The sequence below is a fragment of the Canis lupus genome, chromosome 6 (genome assembly GCF_003254725.2).
Source record: "Canis lupus dingo isolate Sandy chromosome 6, ASM325472v2, whole genome shotgun sequence".
NCBI lineage: Eukaryota > Metazoa > Chordata > Mammalia > Carnivora > Canidae > Canis > Canis lupus.
The window spans coordinates 20,882,317-20,888,535 of record NC_064248.1 but is presented as its reverse complement, the minus strand read 5'-3'; the positions used below and the strand labels follow the sequence as shown (position 1 = coordinate 20,888,535).

Sequence of the window (6,219 nt, the reverse complement as noted above, 5' to 3'; positions counted from 1 at the left end):
TTGCCCGTGCGTGGGTCCCTCTTGCCCCCGGGTTGGCTCTGGTTTTTTTCCACGTCTGCTGAAACCAAAGATCCCAAATCTTCCTCCAACCTGAGCTTGCTCCCTGTGAGTCAGCCTCAGCTGAGACCCCAGCATCTGTGTGGGGCTTACTCCTGCGTGCTCGTGTGATGGCACCTGATGTTGCACCTGGCACCTTGACCCGGTTCTCCACCTCCACCAGGGGGTGGGATTCTGCCTCTGTCTCTGCCCTGACCCCGACCTGCCCGCTCTTGCAGCCAGCTGGACAGTGGCCCCTAAAATGTCCACTCCTGCCCCTTGAACCTCTGAATGTGTTACCTCATATAACAAAGAGGGCTTGCAGGTATGATTATGCTAAGGTCTCTGAGATGGGGAGACTGCCCAGGAGTACCTGTGTAGCCGGGTACACTCACAGGGTCCTTACAAGGAGAGGTGGGAGGGTGGAAGGAGAAGGAGGTGTGCCATTGGGCCCAGCAAGGAGCAGTGCACTTTGGAGATGGGGAGGGAGCTGAACCAAGCATGTGGGTGGCCACTAGCCGCTGGAAAGAGCTGGAGACAGACTCTAGGAGCCTCTAGAGGAAATGAGCGTGGCTGGCAACCAAGCATCGCGGACAACCAGAGCCCAGTGAGATGGATCCTGAATTTCTAGCCTCTTGAACTGTAAGAGACTATTAGTGTTTTAAGCCTCAAGGTTTGTGCTGATTTGTTACAGCAGCCACAGGGTACTAATGCAGTTATACAGGTGAATAGGGCTGAGGGCGCTTACCCTGTAATTCAGAAACATAAGGCCAATCCACCCTTGACCAACTTTCTGGTTATTGACTGGGGCTGTGAACCTGAGCCTACGTGCACAGGATAGCAGTGAAAAGCCGCCTGCCCCTCCCCTCTCCCACTGAGCAGGATCCTGGGTCAGGGTTTGAGAGCGTGTGCTGCATACTACTGCATGACAGTGAGCCTGTTGGGGGGTTGACACTGATACAATGTGAGATAATATCAAATCTCCCTGTGAAAAAGTCACTTCCTTTACAGGAATCTTTTGAGCCTTCTTAAGTTCCAGGAAAAATTCTCAGGCAGGTACTGGTAGGTCTTTAACACTTAATGTAACATTCACTAGTCCAATGGTTTTGAAACTGGAACCAAGCCATTCGTAGATGGTGAATCCATGTACTGGATCAAATCCACTATTTTGGAAAGATTAGAATAGAAAATGTTACAGCACATTACTAGTAGGAAAGGTGAGTATTGCTTTTTGAAACTTCATTTCTATGTGGGGATATATATACACGCACGCACATTATATGTGTATGTACATATATATACATACATACACACACACATACATACCATGTTAGATTGTTCCTGATGTTCTGGTTTTGGTTTTCTTTTTTTTTTTTTTTTTAAATCTTTTTTTTTTTTAATTTTTATTTATTTATGATAGTTACAGAGAGAGAGAGAGGCAGAGACACAAGCAGGCTCCATGCGCCGGGAGCCCGATGTGGGATTCGATCCCGGGTCTCCAGGATCGCGCCCTGGGCCAAAGGCAGGCGCCAAACCGCTGCGCCACCCAGGGATCCCTGGTTTTGGTTTTCATCAGAGGTTCAGGTCAGAGCGCCAGCACCTCACTAACAGGCAGCAGCAGAGTCTGGCTAAAATTCAAAACACCTTGCTTCGCTTCCATTAGATTTCTCTCTCTCTCTCTCTCTTTTTTTTTTTTTCTTTTTATGGATGACCTTCTATTCAGGGCAAATGATGCACCATTCCGATTGACAGTTGTGTTATGAGACGTCCCTTAAGGTACCTACCGATTTCATCTTACAGGGGAGTTCCTTTAAAGACAATTACTAGGAAAATTCTAGCAGGGGTAGTCCAGAGATGTTGCAGAAATCCTGGAGGTGATCATTGGAAATGCTGAAGTTGAGAAGCACGGCACGGTGGCACCAGCATCTCACGGTTTCTCATGGGAGTGCAGAGGGCTGCCAAGGGCAGAGGGTCGCCCCTCTTCCCGCAGGGGGTCTGCTTTCATGCCCTGCCCCTGCCACGGACCAGATGGCTTCACTGGTGAATTCTACCAAGCATTAAAGAAGAACTAATACCTGAAGTGTGTTCCCTTTCAGGTTGGAACTTGAACCCTACTTTCTGCGGGAGTTCTTGCCACTTGCTCCCTCTTCTCCCGCGCTCTCATCTAAAACCTCTTGTAATAATTTCTACACATGCTGCTTAATTCAGAAGGACATCAGTGACACCGAAACCACCACACCCGGTGACCCCTTCTCAGTGCTTGCCCGTCTCAACTTCTTGGCAACATCTGCCATGGTGACCAGCTTTCTCCTTTAGGGGTGTTCTCACTGCCCCTCCCTTGGCTTCCTAGACACCCCTCCATCGACCTGTCCCTCCTTTTCCCCTCTCTCCATGCCCAGGGCTTCCTCCTCTTCCTGGAAGCCCAGGACTTGGTGTTCATGGATCACCATGGGCTTCTTCCTCCCTCCGCCTCGCTCCTCCTCTCTCCCTCCTCTCTTCTGTCTCCTCCCTCCCTCCCTCTCTTTTTCTCTCCCTCCCTGCCTTTGGCCATTCTATCCTTTGGTTAACTCCATGCCTTTGGTTATTCTAGGTACCTCATAAGGTGTAATCACACAATATTTGTTCTTTGTGTCTGTCTTATTAGACTTAGCATACTGTCATCAAGTTTCATCCATGCAGCATGTATCAGAAATCTTATTCCTGGGGCTCAGTGGTTGAGCATCTGCCTTCAGCTCAGGTCGTGATCCCAGGCTCCTGGGATAGAGTCCCACATCGGTCATTGGTGGCATCTTTGTCTAGTTTTGGTACCAGAGTAACGCTAGGCTCATAGACTGAGTTCGGAAGTGTTCCCTCCTCTTCAATTTTAAGGATTCGTATTCTTCTTTAAATGCTTGATAGAAAATAAAATAAATAATACATACATACATACTTGGTAGAATTCACCAGTGAAGTCATCTGATCTGGACTTTCCTTTGTTCAGAGGTTTTAAATTACTAATTAAATATCCTCACCATGTATACATCTATTCAGATTTTCTGTTTTTTCATAATTTGGTCTTGGTAGGTAGTAGGTTTCTAGAAATTTGTTTATTCTCAGTTATCCAATTTGTTAGCATGTGATTGTTTATCATACTTATAATCCTTTTTATTTCTGTAAAATCATTACAGAAATCACTGGTAATGATCAGTAAAATCATTAGTAATATTCTCACTCTCATTTCCAATTTTAGTCATATGCATCCTGTCTTCTTTTTGTCAGTAAAGGTTGTCATTTTGGTTGATCTTTTTAAAGAATATGTTTTTGGTTCTGTTTATTTTCTCTTTCTATTCTCGACTTCATTGGTGTCTGCTGTAATCTTATTTCCATCCTTCTACAAGCTTCGGGTTTAGTTTTTTCTAGTACCTTAGGATGTAAATTTAAGATGCACATTTTTTATTTGCGATCTTGCTTCCTTTTTTTTAATCTTTATATTTTTTTCCTCCCTCTCTCTTTCTTTGGAGCTTGAACTCATGACCCTGAGATCAAGAATCAGGCACTACAGGTGCCTGGGTGGCTCAGGTGGTTAAGTGTCTGACTCTTCGATTCAGCTCAGGTCATGATTTCAGGGTTGTGGGGTGGGCCCTGCACTGGGCTTTGTACTCAGCATGGAGTCTGCTTGAGATTCCATCTCTCCCTCTGCCCCTCCTGTTCATACTCTCTGTCTCTGAAATAAATACATCTTAAAAAAAAAAAAAAAAAGAATTGGACACTTAACTGACTAAGCCACTCAGCCACCCCCGATCTCACTTCTTTTTTAGTGTTTAGAGTTATACATGTCCCTCTTAGCACTTATTTTGGAACATCCCATAAGTTTTGGTGTGCTGTGTTTTCATTTTCATTTTTAAAAAATATTTCCTAATTTTCCTTCTGATTTCTTTTGTGGTATGTTGGTTAAAGAATGTGCTGTTTAGGGATCCCTGGGTGGCGCAGCAGTTTAGCGCCTGCCTTTGGCCCCGGGGCGCGATCCTGGAGACCCGGGATCGAATCCCACGTCAGGCTCCCGGTGCATGGAGCCTGCTTCTCCCTCGGCCTGTGTCTCTGCCTCTCTCTCTCTCTCTCTCTCTCTGTGACTATCATAAAAAAATAAAAATTTAAAAAAAAAAAAAAGAATGTGCTGTTTAGGGGATCCCTGGGTGGCGCAGCGGTTTGGCGCCTGCCTTTGGCCCAGGGCGCGATCCTGGAGACCCGGGATCGAGTCCCACGTCGGGCTCTCGGTGCATGGAGCCTGCTTCTCCCTCTGCCTGTGTCTCTGCCTCTCTCTCTCTCTCTCTCTCTCTCTCTCTCTCTCTCTCTCACTGTGTGCCTATCATAAATAAAAATAGGGATCCCTGGGTGGCGCAGCGGTTTAGCGCCTGCCTTTGGCCCAGGGCGCGATCCTGGAGACCCGGGATCGAATCCCACATCGGGCTCCCGGTGCATGGAGCCTGCTTCTCCCTCTGCCTGTGTCTCTGCCTCTCTCTCTCTCTCTCTCTGTGTGACTATCATAAATAAATAAAAATAAATAAATAAAATAAATAAAAATAAAAGAATGTGCTGTTTAATTTCCATATTCTCATGAATTTACCAGTTTTCCTTCTGCTGATAATTTCTAGTTTCATTCCACTTATGATAGGAAAAGATACTTTGTATGATCCCAGTCTCTCAAAATGTATTAAGATTAATTTTTGCAGCGTAACATATAGTCTATCCTAGAGAACGTTGAGAAAAGCGTGCAGTATGCTGTCGTTGGGTAGAATGTTCTGTAGATGTCTGTCAGATCCAGTTTATTTATACTGCTTGTCAAGTCCTTGATTTCCATATTGATCTTCTATCTGGTTCTTATGGTGAACTTTTTTTTTTGGACACTGAATAAGTTTTTATTGAGCCTTTTAGTTTACAACATGAGGTAAAAGGAAAGTCATTTCACCTTAACTAATATTTTACACAGCTGCAGTAAAATATTTCAAACTTAGGGAATTATGATGGATTACATATATTAAAAGTTGGGGATTGGGTAAACAATATCTGAGTTCTTGAATTTTCCGGTTGACTCTTCCCTTACAATAGTAACGAGTTGTAGTTACATAAGTTTCTTCAAGGCCATGTTTTATTTCTAATGGCTTTATATCTGAAGCATTGCTATTTCAATCAATATCCACTAATTTCACTTCAAAAATGAGTTTTGCATTTGGTGGAATTTTGGCGTCAGGGTTTCTTTCCATAAGCCCATTCAGGTTCAATCTCTAGTCAAGCCTTTTCTCCTTTACTCATGGTTAAGAGTGCTTTATCCCATCCTCTGATAACTTTGCCTATTCCAACCTTAAAACTTAAAGGTTTGGCATTTTTCTTCTTTGAACTGGTTTGAATATTAGTATCAAAAACAGTCCCATCCTGTAGTGTTCCTGTATACCAGCAGTGAACAACATCTCCCGTTTTGGGAAAGTTGGTTTTATCTCCTTTTTTTAAGGACATATCTTATATATTTTGGTGGACCCTCATCCAGAGTCTCTTCACATTTGTTTTCTTTGGGTTTATCTTCATTAGGCTTCACATTTTTCACCTGCTCAGACACTTTACTTATACTTTTAGTACCTTTGAAACACTTACTTTCAAAAAGATGGTTGTAGGCTGTAACCAAATGGTCCTTGTTAGCTGTCTGGGCCACATTTTTTTTTAAAGATTTATTTATTTATTTATCATAGACAGAGAGAGAGAGGCAGAGACACAGGAGGAGGGAGAAGTAGGCTCCATGCCGGGAGCCTGACGTGGGACTCGATCCCGGGACTCCAGGATCGCGCCCTGGGCCAAAGGCAGGCGCTAAACCGCTGAGCCACCCAGGGATCCCCTGGGCCACATTTTTAATGTTTCCTAATACCTTACATTCTGCAAGAAACAAATCTGAACCGTGGTCCTATAGAAACTTGATAATGTCCTTCTTGGGTAGTCGCTCACTGCACAGCTGCTCCACGGTCCAGGGCCACTGTGGAACAGCCACCGCCATCTTCCCCCCACTGCCTCCCTGGTGAACTTGTCTCCAGCTGTGTGCCTCCTAGGCTGCTTTTCCAGGTGGGTATCTTGCATCTCCTCTTGATTGTCTCCCTAGCTCCTCAAACTCAATATTCCTCAAAGCAACAGCATCCCTTCCCCCTTTTATGTAGCTCTTCT

General features: G+C 44.7%; 1 pseudogene; it reads right to left on the bottom strand.

The window, feature by feature from the left end:
• Nucleotides 1–5,190: 5,190 nt before the first annotated feature.
• LOC118354981 (peptidyl-prolyl cis-trans isomerase FKBP3-like) lies at nt 5,191–5,722 on the bottom strand (annotated as a pseudogene).
• Nucleotides 5,723–6,219: the final 497 nt, after the last annotated feature.